The sequence below is a fragment of the Psammomys obesus genome, unplaced genomic scaffold, assembly GCF_907164565.1.
Source record: "Psammomys obesus unplaced genomic scaffold, mPsaObe1.curated_primary_1811, whole genome shotgun sequence".
NCBI classification, from domain to species: Eukaryota; Metazoa; Chordata; class Mammalia; order Rodentia; family Muridae; genus Psammomys; species Psammomys obesus.
In genome coordinates this window covers 50,363,186-50,373,514 of record NW_026591086.1, presented here as the reverse complement: position 1 = coordinate 50,373,514, position 10,329 = coordinate 50,363,186, and the positions used below count along the sequence as shown (strand labels likewise).

At 36.7% G+C, this 10,329-nt stretch overlaps 1 pseudogene; it reads left to right on the top strand.

Moving 5' to 3' along the window:
* The first annotated feature begins 9,370 nt into the window (after window positions 1–9,370).
* On the top strand, window positions 9,371–9,735 carry LOC129678707 (ubiquitin-conjugating enzyme E2 variant 2-like; annotated as a pseudogene).
* Window positions 9,736–10,329: the final 594 nt, after the last annotated feature.

Here is a 10,329-nt window from a genome sequence, read left to right as displayed (position 1 = left end):
CTGGATGTGACATCTGCTCAACAAGAAGGAAGTTATGCCATAGTATTGTAAACTGAGCAAACCCCTGTGAGGTCATTTATCTAAGGGGAAAACCCACAACTACCACTTTTTCGATTTTCTAAATGCATTGTATGCATGTATACTTAAATCCACAGGCAAGTGTAACTGTCTCTTTGCAGCAGGAGGAGACCACTACAAGAAACTGCAACTGATCTAAATGTACAGACTCGGAGACTGTGTGGTGCCCAGTTCAAACTGACAAATTAACCACAGTATATTTACACCAGAAAGACTCAATGAACATAATTAAGAGCGTGCAGGAAAAAAGCAAGATCCATATAACAAGAAGTTTGTTGTAAAATCGTGTCTTCTGGACAGATCAGGGAAGCCAACCCCAAAATCTTGACTACATGTATTCTTAAGTAAGACTTAACAATACAAGTGGTCATATATTAGGAGTGCATGTGTGTATGTGTGTTTATATTAACAATTAGTGAAAAAACAAGCAAAGAACATTAAAGAGATCAAGGAGGTACATGGGAGGAATTAATAAAAGATGATATTTTCTAATAAAAAACATTTTAAATTTTATCTTTCAGATATTTTGAAGTGCACATATCCTGTTAAAGAAAAACCTTTTAGCATAGTTCTCTAATATCCAACTTTTTCCTGTCTCAGTCAACCTCTGTCCCTTGTTTTTCTGCTGAATACTCAGTAGTTTAACAAAACCACACAGTCTGAAAATGAGTTTCACACAGAATTCATGTTCTTCTCTTCCACAGTTTAGAACCTAAACCAAACACTTTTTAAAGAGCACTAACGTAATTTATAACCCCAACATCCTCAGATTCTATGGGAAGGCATCACTTCTCCCTTGTTCTAAAAGGAAGCCCCACAGTGGGTTCTATCTGCTCAACATACCCAGCCCATCTCCTCCTCTTCTCCCGTGGCAGTGTCCCACGCTCATCACTTCTTACCTCACTGATTGCAATAATGTCTTAAAGTGTTTTATCTGCTTTGGGAGCATATGCTTCAAGCACTTATTTTTTCGATAAAATGTAACTGTGCTTCTGTTGTCCCTTTAGAGTACTGGTCTTCATCTTATCAAGTTTCACACATAATCAAATGGAATATCATCTGTGACACAACTGCATGTCATATATCCATTTGAACTCACCTTCTTCTAGACGCAGAAGCATTACAATTATTCCTAACTGTGTAGTTTAGGAACTGTCATCAAGAGGGATGAAAAGGTTGAAATCACTTAGAGAAAAAGATCAAAGTTGCACACTTAAGAAGTGAGACAATTCAAAAACGAATCAAAACCAACAATGTATTTTGCTTATTAAGGAGTTAAGTGATAAAAAAGTCAGAGTAATTTTCTTAAATCTCTGTATTTATAATTATCAGATATTCCAAATTATTTGAAAAAGTATATGCATCAACTGTTATTTGGAATGAAAGCATTATAAACCCAGAAATCTAAATATTTTTGAATACTTTAAAATAATTTTATTTATTTTGCCATGAAGGGAAGAAAATAGTTGCATTGTAAAACACAGATAGGAATATTTGCAACATTTGAAAACATTAGGTTTTTGTTTTAGAATTTTTTCTCATTTATTTATTTAATTCACTTTACATCCTTGTAGCCCCTTCCCTCCTTCCCTCCTGTTCCCACTCTCTCTCTCTTTCCCCTTCCTTTTCCCCTTTTTCTGAGGAAAAGGGGAGCTCCCTTTCCCATCCATCCCAGTTCAACAAGTTACATCAGGACTGAAAGTGTTCTCTTCCCTTGTGGCCTGCCAAACCAGTCCAGCCAGGGGAAAGTGATCTAAAAGCTAGCAAGTGTGTCCCTGTCCCATGCAGTCCCATTTCCTTACTTGAAGCCTAATTTGCCATCTGCTACATCTTTGTAGGGAACCTACATCCAGTTCATGCATGGTTCTTGGTTGATGCTTCAGCCTCAGCAAGTCCCTCTGGGTCAAGATTAGTTGACTCTGTTGTGTTTCTTTTGGAGCTCCTGTCACTTCTGGGTTCTTTTCTCTTTCCTCCCACTATTTTCCAAAAGTTCACAAGTTTTGTGTGTGCTGAGAGTTCCTAATGAAGCTGCTCTGCACTGTCCTGAAGATGTTTCCACGTAGCTATCTGCTTTTGCTCTCACACAAAATCTACCTTCTAATTTCAGCATCCCTGAGTTCTGGATAAGAAAGAATGTCTGATATAGGTTTGCTTTAGGGCTGAACATTCTGATGTGTCTTACTCTGTGCACCTTAACCAGATATGCCTTTGTGTTAATCACTATCAACTACAAATATAAGATTCTCTGTTGAGAATTGATACGTGCATTGATCTGTGGGTATAAGTATAATATATAAGTAATCAGTTTAATACTCTATCCATTTAGCCACATAATAGCATTGAGGTCTCCCTTAGGACAGATGAGTTGCCTAGCCCTAGATTTCAATGTTTTTCTTTCTTAAGTTTCCAATGCACTTCAGAATATACAAATTTAGTACAATTATTCTGATCAAGAAAGTGTGGGATCAAAATTTTATCTATTCTTCCAAACAAGAGAATCATCTCTGTATCTTCAAAAGTTTCAGCCACTTAAAAAAAAATTGCATGCTAGAAATATTTAATACAACACAAACTGGGAACCTAGGCTCCTCTCTCTCTCTCTCTCTTTCTTGCACACACACACACACACACACACACACACACACACAGAGAGAGAGAGAGAGAGAGAGAGAGAGACAGAGAGAAAGAGATTAACAGGCTTATACATTGAACAGTAATTCTATCACTACTATTATTTCAATACTACAAACCAAGACACAAAATTTGTATTTGGAAAGAAAATAAAACTTAACATGATTTTTATTGTGTTATTAGCTAAAGAAATGAAACAGAATGAATATATATATATGAATATATGAATATATATGAATATATTATATATTATATATTATGAATATGAATATTATATAATAGTAATTATATAATATATAATGTATAATTATATAATATAATAATATAATATATTATATATTATAATATGAATATTATATGTATGAATATATTATGAATATATATATTCATATATATATATAAACATTGATCACTGATGAATGTTCTGTAGTTTCTTTTACTAAGACAAGAGCAATTTTCCAATTGAATTCTCTAGAAGAAGGCATGTTTTACGGTGGTAAAGCAACAGTGAGATTTGTGAGCTGCCGATTATGTAGAGGGCTGAGCGAGGTGCTGACAAAGTGTGCTGGCAGCCACGGAAAGCACTGTTGAACAAATCCTCGGTCAGCTGTTGACCGTTGACGATAAAGCTGGATTCTTTTCTGCATGTTCACCAACAAAACAAATGTCATGTGAGAGTGTTATTTAAATATGCCAAATAACACAGTAACTATGGGAAAATGTACCTACAAATGTAACAGCTTTGCTTAAAATCTTTACATATGTTTGATATTATACCATTGTGAAATCACAGCAAATTTAGCATAAATGAAACATAAGCTATTATCACAAAATACAAGTTTTAAAGTATATACTGTGTGAGGGAGATAATAGTTATGGTTCAGTAATTAATCAGCATACAATTTATTATGTCCAATACACATAAACAGTTACTGTAACATTTCACTGAGTTTGTAGTGGTTGCCAATGCTGATTCTCCCAGTTATTCAAATCAATAAAATCTCAGCTCAAACATCATCATGATACTTATTTTACTATCATTGTCTCATGAAATTGGGAGAGGTAAGAGCTACTTAATACAATGTATGTGTCATTTATAAAGTAAGCTGTTCATCCTTTCAAGGCTGCTGGCGACCAAGGCACCACCCACTGACCAGGTTGTCAAAGATCACCCAGAGGTCCCTTTTTATTATCCTTATGGCCACTGTCTCTCTTGTATGACCATGATTGGCACCTGCAGCTGCTCATCACTCCCACAGGCTAAGGATCCACTGTGAGAAGAGGACTTTGACAACACATTGCACCACAGAACAGAGACCTCAGCTCCTAATCTGTAACTTTCTTGGACCTGGGATTGGGGGATGAAGATACAGCACATAGAGAGAAGATTTGCTATTTGGCTGCAACAGGTGCTTGGAAGCAAGGTGAGGCCAGAGGGCAAGGAAGATCTCCACTGGCAGCTGGGGACCACCTGCAGGGTGTACTCAAATCTCCTGCTGTGGGTGTGAAGAGGTCTCCAGGAACTCAGAGGTCAGGGGAATGAAATGGGGTGGGGAGAAGGGTGGTTCTTTTCATTATTTTTAAGTTTTGTGTTCAGTACTTTTGCTGATATCTTTTATACAACCAAATAAAACTATCTCAACATTGAAAAAAAAGGTAAAGTGTACATAGGATTTCAATAAATAAAAAATTTCACGGAAACAAGCAGTATCTATGTTGATCTTTCGTTTTTGATTTATTTCTGCACTCAGTTCCCAATGTTGCCCTTATTTTAATTCAGCAATGTCTTCATTTTGATTCTCTGTCCAGTACCACACCAGTCTGTAGAAGGATGAAGCACTGGATTATAGAGGGCTTTACACAGTTCCGATTGAGAAATGTTCTGCTGTTTCTGATAGACTCTGAATTTCTAACATTGGCTTTTTTAAATTGCCTTCTTCCTTAGCCTCCTTGTCCTTGATCCTCTTGCTGGAAATAGTGCTTTTAGCCAAAATTACTCCTATTTTCTGAGAACTCTGCTACAACTATGTGCATGTTTTTCTAATTGTGGATGCCACGTGTTTTGTCTGTGGCCTTTTCTCAACATTTTCTGTGTAGAAGTCAATCTTTGCATCTGCCTTTACCTGTGAGAGCAAACACTCATTTCTTGCCTTGAACCTTAATATCTCTGCTTTTTAGAATGGACTGTTTTAGAGAAGATGTATCCCAGTAGGAGAGGGAACTAAAATTATTACAAAAAAGTAATAAATAAAATAGAGAATAAGAATAGAGAATAAAAATAGAAAATTTACTTGTGCATCAAATTTTAGTGTTCTATTGATAAGTGCTACTTAGGGTAGCAACAAAAAAATACTAACACCACTTTATATATCAGAAGCTTGACATTTATTTATGACTCATCAATTTACATCTAGAAACATTTACAATAAAAATTACATATATATATGTATGTATATATATATATATATATATATATATATATATATATGTTTTGCAAAGCCTTACACTAGATATTAAGAACAGTTTTATCATCTACATGGTCCCAAACTAGAAGCTGGTAAATATGTGTCATCATTAACTGCTGTCATTTTTACATGTACATTTTCTTCTAGATTCAATTATAGATAATCTAAGTGGCACTTTTACTTCTTCAGCAAATAGATATTCTCCTATGTGCCTGGCATGGTGCTTTATATCTTGAATACTGTCTTTCTCTGATATTTTATACTCCCTGAAAGCAATTTGTCTATACACTAAGTAGAAAATTGCAGCCACGTCTTTCAGTAGATGAAAGGACAATGGGACTAGTTGGGAAATACACACCTTTTATTTGTTGTTGTTGTTTATCAATTCTGCCTTAGGAGCAGAAGCAAAGATTTAAATGAAAATCCAAGGGTTGTATCAACTCTGCTGTACTTTAAATACAATGAGCAGCACACTGTTCTCCCATATTGATTACACTGCTCAAATTGAGATGCTGGTTTAGACTTAGCATATATGCAAATCATTTTGGAAAACAAATATGTTCCGGAAGTCCAAATAGATTATTACCAAGCTTAAATTAGGAGGAGGTTCTAAGAGTTCGTTGCTGACATACTGATATGATCTCTTGAAAGCCAGCATTCACCTATTCATAAGCGATTCACAATTAGAGGCCCTCTGGGTTTTTATGCTGGACTCCGTTTAGTGTATATCTACTGCTCCCACTTCTTAGCTACATACACGGTAACTTATCAAAAGGTCTTGACCCTCCAGATTATTTCCTTTGACTTTAAGCTTTGTGTTCATATAGAGTGCTTCTTGAAGAGCCTGAGAAGTAAGAAAAGCTTACTTCTAAGATATCTTTCGTTTTGTAGTTGAGAGTTGTAATTTGGGGCTGAAAGCTTGCAGCAATTACACATTTGCTCACAGATCCTAAAGGATTATGGGAAACATAAGAATTCAGACAAAATAGACACATTGATGCATAAATTTGGGTGCACATAGCCATAATTAATACACTGTTAAGTGCAAGAGGCTTATGTGAGGTTGGTTTGAGCAAAAGCCAATTATGAGCCAAATGTATCATTTGCAGAACACAAGAATCCCTGTTGAATGTTTTGGCGTTTTCTTGTTTTTGTTATTGTTTTCTATGTATTTCACAGCATTTCCCAGAAACTATGGTGTGAAGCTTCTCAAAGAGTCTGGAGAAGCTTTCTTTTATTTTTTATTGGCATTTCTTTTTTTTATTGTTACTATTATTATTGTTGTTGTTGTTAATTGCACCTTATTCACTTTGTATCCTTGCTCTAGCATCCTCCCTCATCTCCTCCTGGTCTTATCCTTTCTTCTTCTCCCTCTCCCCCATCTTCCTCCGGTAGTTCACTGAAAAGGGAGTCTCTCTTCCCCTACTATCTGACCCCAGTCTATATGATCTCAACAGGACTGTCTGGATCCTTTTTCTCTGTGGCCTAGCTAGGCCACCTCACCAGGTGGAGGTGATCAAAGAGCAGGCAAACAACTTCATGCAAGTGACTGCCCCTGTTCCCCTTACTAGGGTACCAACATGGAGACTGAGCTGCCCATGGGCTACATCTGAGCAGGGGGTGTAGATCCTCTACATACATGGTGCTTGATTGATTCATCAGTCTCTGCAGGACCCCCAGGACCCAGATTTTTGACTCTGTTGGTCTTCTTATGGAGTTCCTGCCACCTCCAGGTCTTTCTGTCTCCCCCTTCTTTCATAAGATTCTCTGAACTCTGCCCAAAGTTTGGCTATAAGTCTCAGCATCTGCTTCAGTAGAGTTTTTCAGAAGGTAGAGTTTTTTTTTTTTTCCCCCTGTGGAATAAAACTGGCCTGTTCCCTGTAGTCTCCTACTTCCTATGTCTATCTTGTTTGCACTTCTGAATTAGGATTAAGCATGGTCCCTAGGGTCCTCCTTAACACTTAAAGAAATGCTCAAAGTCCTTAGTCATCTGGGCAATGAAAATCAAAATGACCCTGAGATTCCACTTTACACCCATCAGAATGGCTAAGATAAAAAATTCAAGTGAAAACACATGCTGGAAAGGATGTGGAGAAAAGGGAACCCTCCTCCATTGTTGGTGGGAATGTAAACTTGTACAATCACTTTGGAAATCAATCTGACACATTCTCAGAAAATTAGGAATAGTGCTACCTCAAGATTCAGCTATACCACCCCTGGACATATATCCAAAAGATGTTCAACCAGTCAACAAGGACATTTGCTCAACTATGTTCATAGCAGCTTTATTCACAATAGCCAGGATCTGGAAACAACCTAGATATTCCTCAACCAAGGAATGGATAAAGAAATTGTGGTACATTTACACAATGGAATACTACTCAGCAATTAAAAACAAGGAAATCATGACATTTTCAGGGAAATAGATGGAACTAGAAAACATCATCCTGAGTGAGGTAACCCAGAAGTAGAAAGACACACATGGTATATACTGACTTATAAGTGTATATTAGACATATAATCTAGATAAACATAACAAAATCTAAAGTCCTACCCTAGAGATGCATCAGCTTCTTGAGATGTTTTCAGATATTATCAATGTCTCTGCCTTTAAATGACTTTCATTGCTCTTGGTAATTTTTTTTAATTCTTTTTAATTTTTCATAAAAGATTTTTAAAATTTTTTGTGTATGCATGTTTACTGGAGTGAACTATGTGTGTTCAGTAGCATATAGCACATAGAGGGCAGAAGAAAGTATCAAGTACGCTAAAACTACTTAAAGGTGGTTGTAAACCAACATGTGGGTGTTGACAACTGAACCCAGGTCCTCTGTAGGAGTAAGCACTCTTTTTTTCATTATTATTGATTTATTCTTTTATTAAAATTTTTATATTTTTATATTAATTACAGTTTATTCACTTTGTATCCCCCCCATAGCTCCCTCACTTATTTCCTTCCATTTCCACCCTCCCTCCTTCATCTCTGCCTCCCATGCCCCTCCACAAGTCCACTGAGAAGGGAGGTCCTCCTCCCCTTCCATCTGACCCTGGTTTATCAGGTCTCATCAGGACTGGCTGCATTGTCCTCTTCTGTGGCCTGACAAGGCTGCTCCTACCTCGGGGTGTGGGGGGGATGTCAATGAGTTCATTCCAGATACAGTTCTTGTTCCCCTTACTAGGATACCTACTTGAATACTGAGCTGTCATGGGCTACATCTGAGCAGGGGTTCTAGGTTATATCCATGAATGGATCTTGGTTGGAGTATCAATCTCAGAAAAGACCACTGTGACCAGATATTTGGTTCTGTTGCTCTCCGTGTAGAGCTCCTGTCTTCTCCAGATCTTACCATATTTCCTTCTTTCATATGGTTCCCTGCACTGTGCCCACAGTTTGGTTATGTGTCTCAGCATTTGCTTTGATACACTGCCAAGTAGTCTTTCAGAGGCTATGAAACACTCTATGGCAGGCTCCTATCCTGTTTCCTGTTTTCTCCTTCTTCCAATGTCCTTTCTGTTTGTCTTTCTGAGGGAGGATTGATCATCTTACCCAGGGTCCTCCTCCTTGCTTAGTTTCTTTAGTTGAACAGATTATAGTATGTTTCTCCTATATTACAGGTCTAGTATCCACTTATAAGTGAGTATATACCGTGTGTGTCTTTCTTCTTCTAGGATACCTCACTCAGGATGATCTTTTTTAGATCCCACCATTTGCCTAGAAATTTCTTGATTTCCTTGTTTTTAATTGCTGAGAAGTATTCCATTGTGTAAATGTACCACAACTTCTCTATCCATTCCTCCATGGAGGGAAATCTGGGTTGTTTCCAGGTTCTAGCTATTACAAATAAAGCTGCTATGAAAATTCCATTTCTAAGGCTTCAGTGTCCTGGCTATGGCAGCACTCTCTAAGTATTATTTTCTACTAGTGTACAGGATAATACTATATGTCTGTAGAGGAAGCACAGTGATACATTTTCTTTCATGATAGACCAAGTTATTTTTAGTAATATTTTTATTTTCTTAGCTGAACATGTCATACATGCAAAAAATAAATTTTAACGTATTAATTCCACTGTGTTCTTTTAAGTTTCCCTGCAGGAATCAAAAACCCTTTTACTGGCAGGAGAAGATGGGGTAACTTGAAGAAGGACACAAATGATGATGGTGTGGTTAGATGGAGCCTTGAAGATGATGAAGACATGACACTTACAAGGTCGATAGGCACAATTATTGGGCCACTGAGGACAAACTATAAAAACAGAATATGGAGCCTGAAAGTAGAATGTGGATCTAAACACGCAGAGCTCCTCCATCAGTTAGATCTGTAACAAAAATTATTATGAATGGAAACAACAATTACAGTGGAATGGTGGATACGTGGAGCATACCAGTATTAGTAAAATGGAAAAATTCCTATAGCATTAAAGTTGTACTTCAAGAGCAAACATGTCTAATGATGTGCAAAGAAAATATGAAGCTTCCACAATCACCAGAGAACAGACATATAACAACTAATAGTGTATCTCAAGTTTGTCTTAAATCAACAATCTTTTATTTCTGTTAATGTCTTGATTAAACATCACCATGCAAAATACCCACACATTAAGTAAAATAATTCCAGCTGGTAAGCATGACCTGGACAGTTGTAGGAATATATTTAATGTATGTACACTTATTATGTTTTCAGGTAACAAGAGAAGTGCAACACAACTTTTCTTACTCTGTTTAAAGAACTGTCATTTAGACATGAATCTAAAGTATTCAAATTGAATGCAGGTTTATAGGGGAAAAACATGGCAAAGGAGTGTCAGACGGCCATGGATAACTTTGTCTTTCTGAAAAGTAAAGTCTCAAGAAGGAAGAACAGAAATGGCATGCCTTATCCATAGTACTTAGAGACACAGTTGGAACTGTTTAAAGTAGCAGATATAGTGAGTAACCACAAATTGTGTAAGTTCTTGAAGTGGTGTGGGTGATGACTATTACCAATATCAAAAAAAAGGTTCAGGATAGTTTGATACCTATATTTAAAATAAAATGAATCTCGGGGGATATTGATGAATTTCTGTTGAAAGCTGTTCCCATTTGTTACATGTAACAGACATGATAATTTGTTTGCAGTCTTTGTTTAAAAAAATGCTTAGAAGTTTTAAGTGAA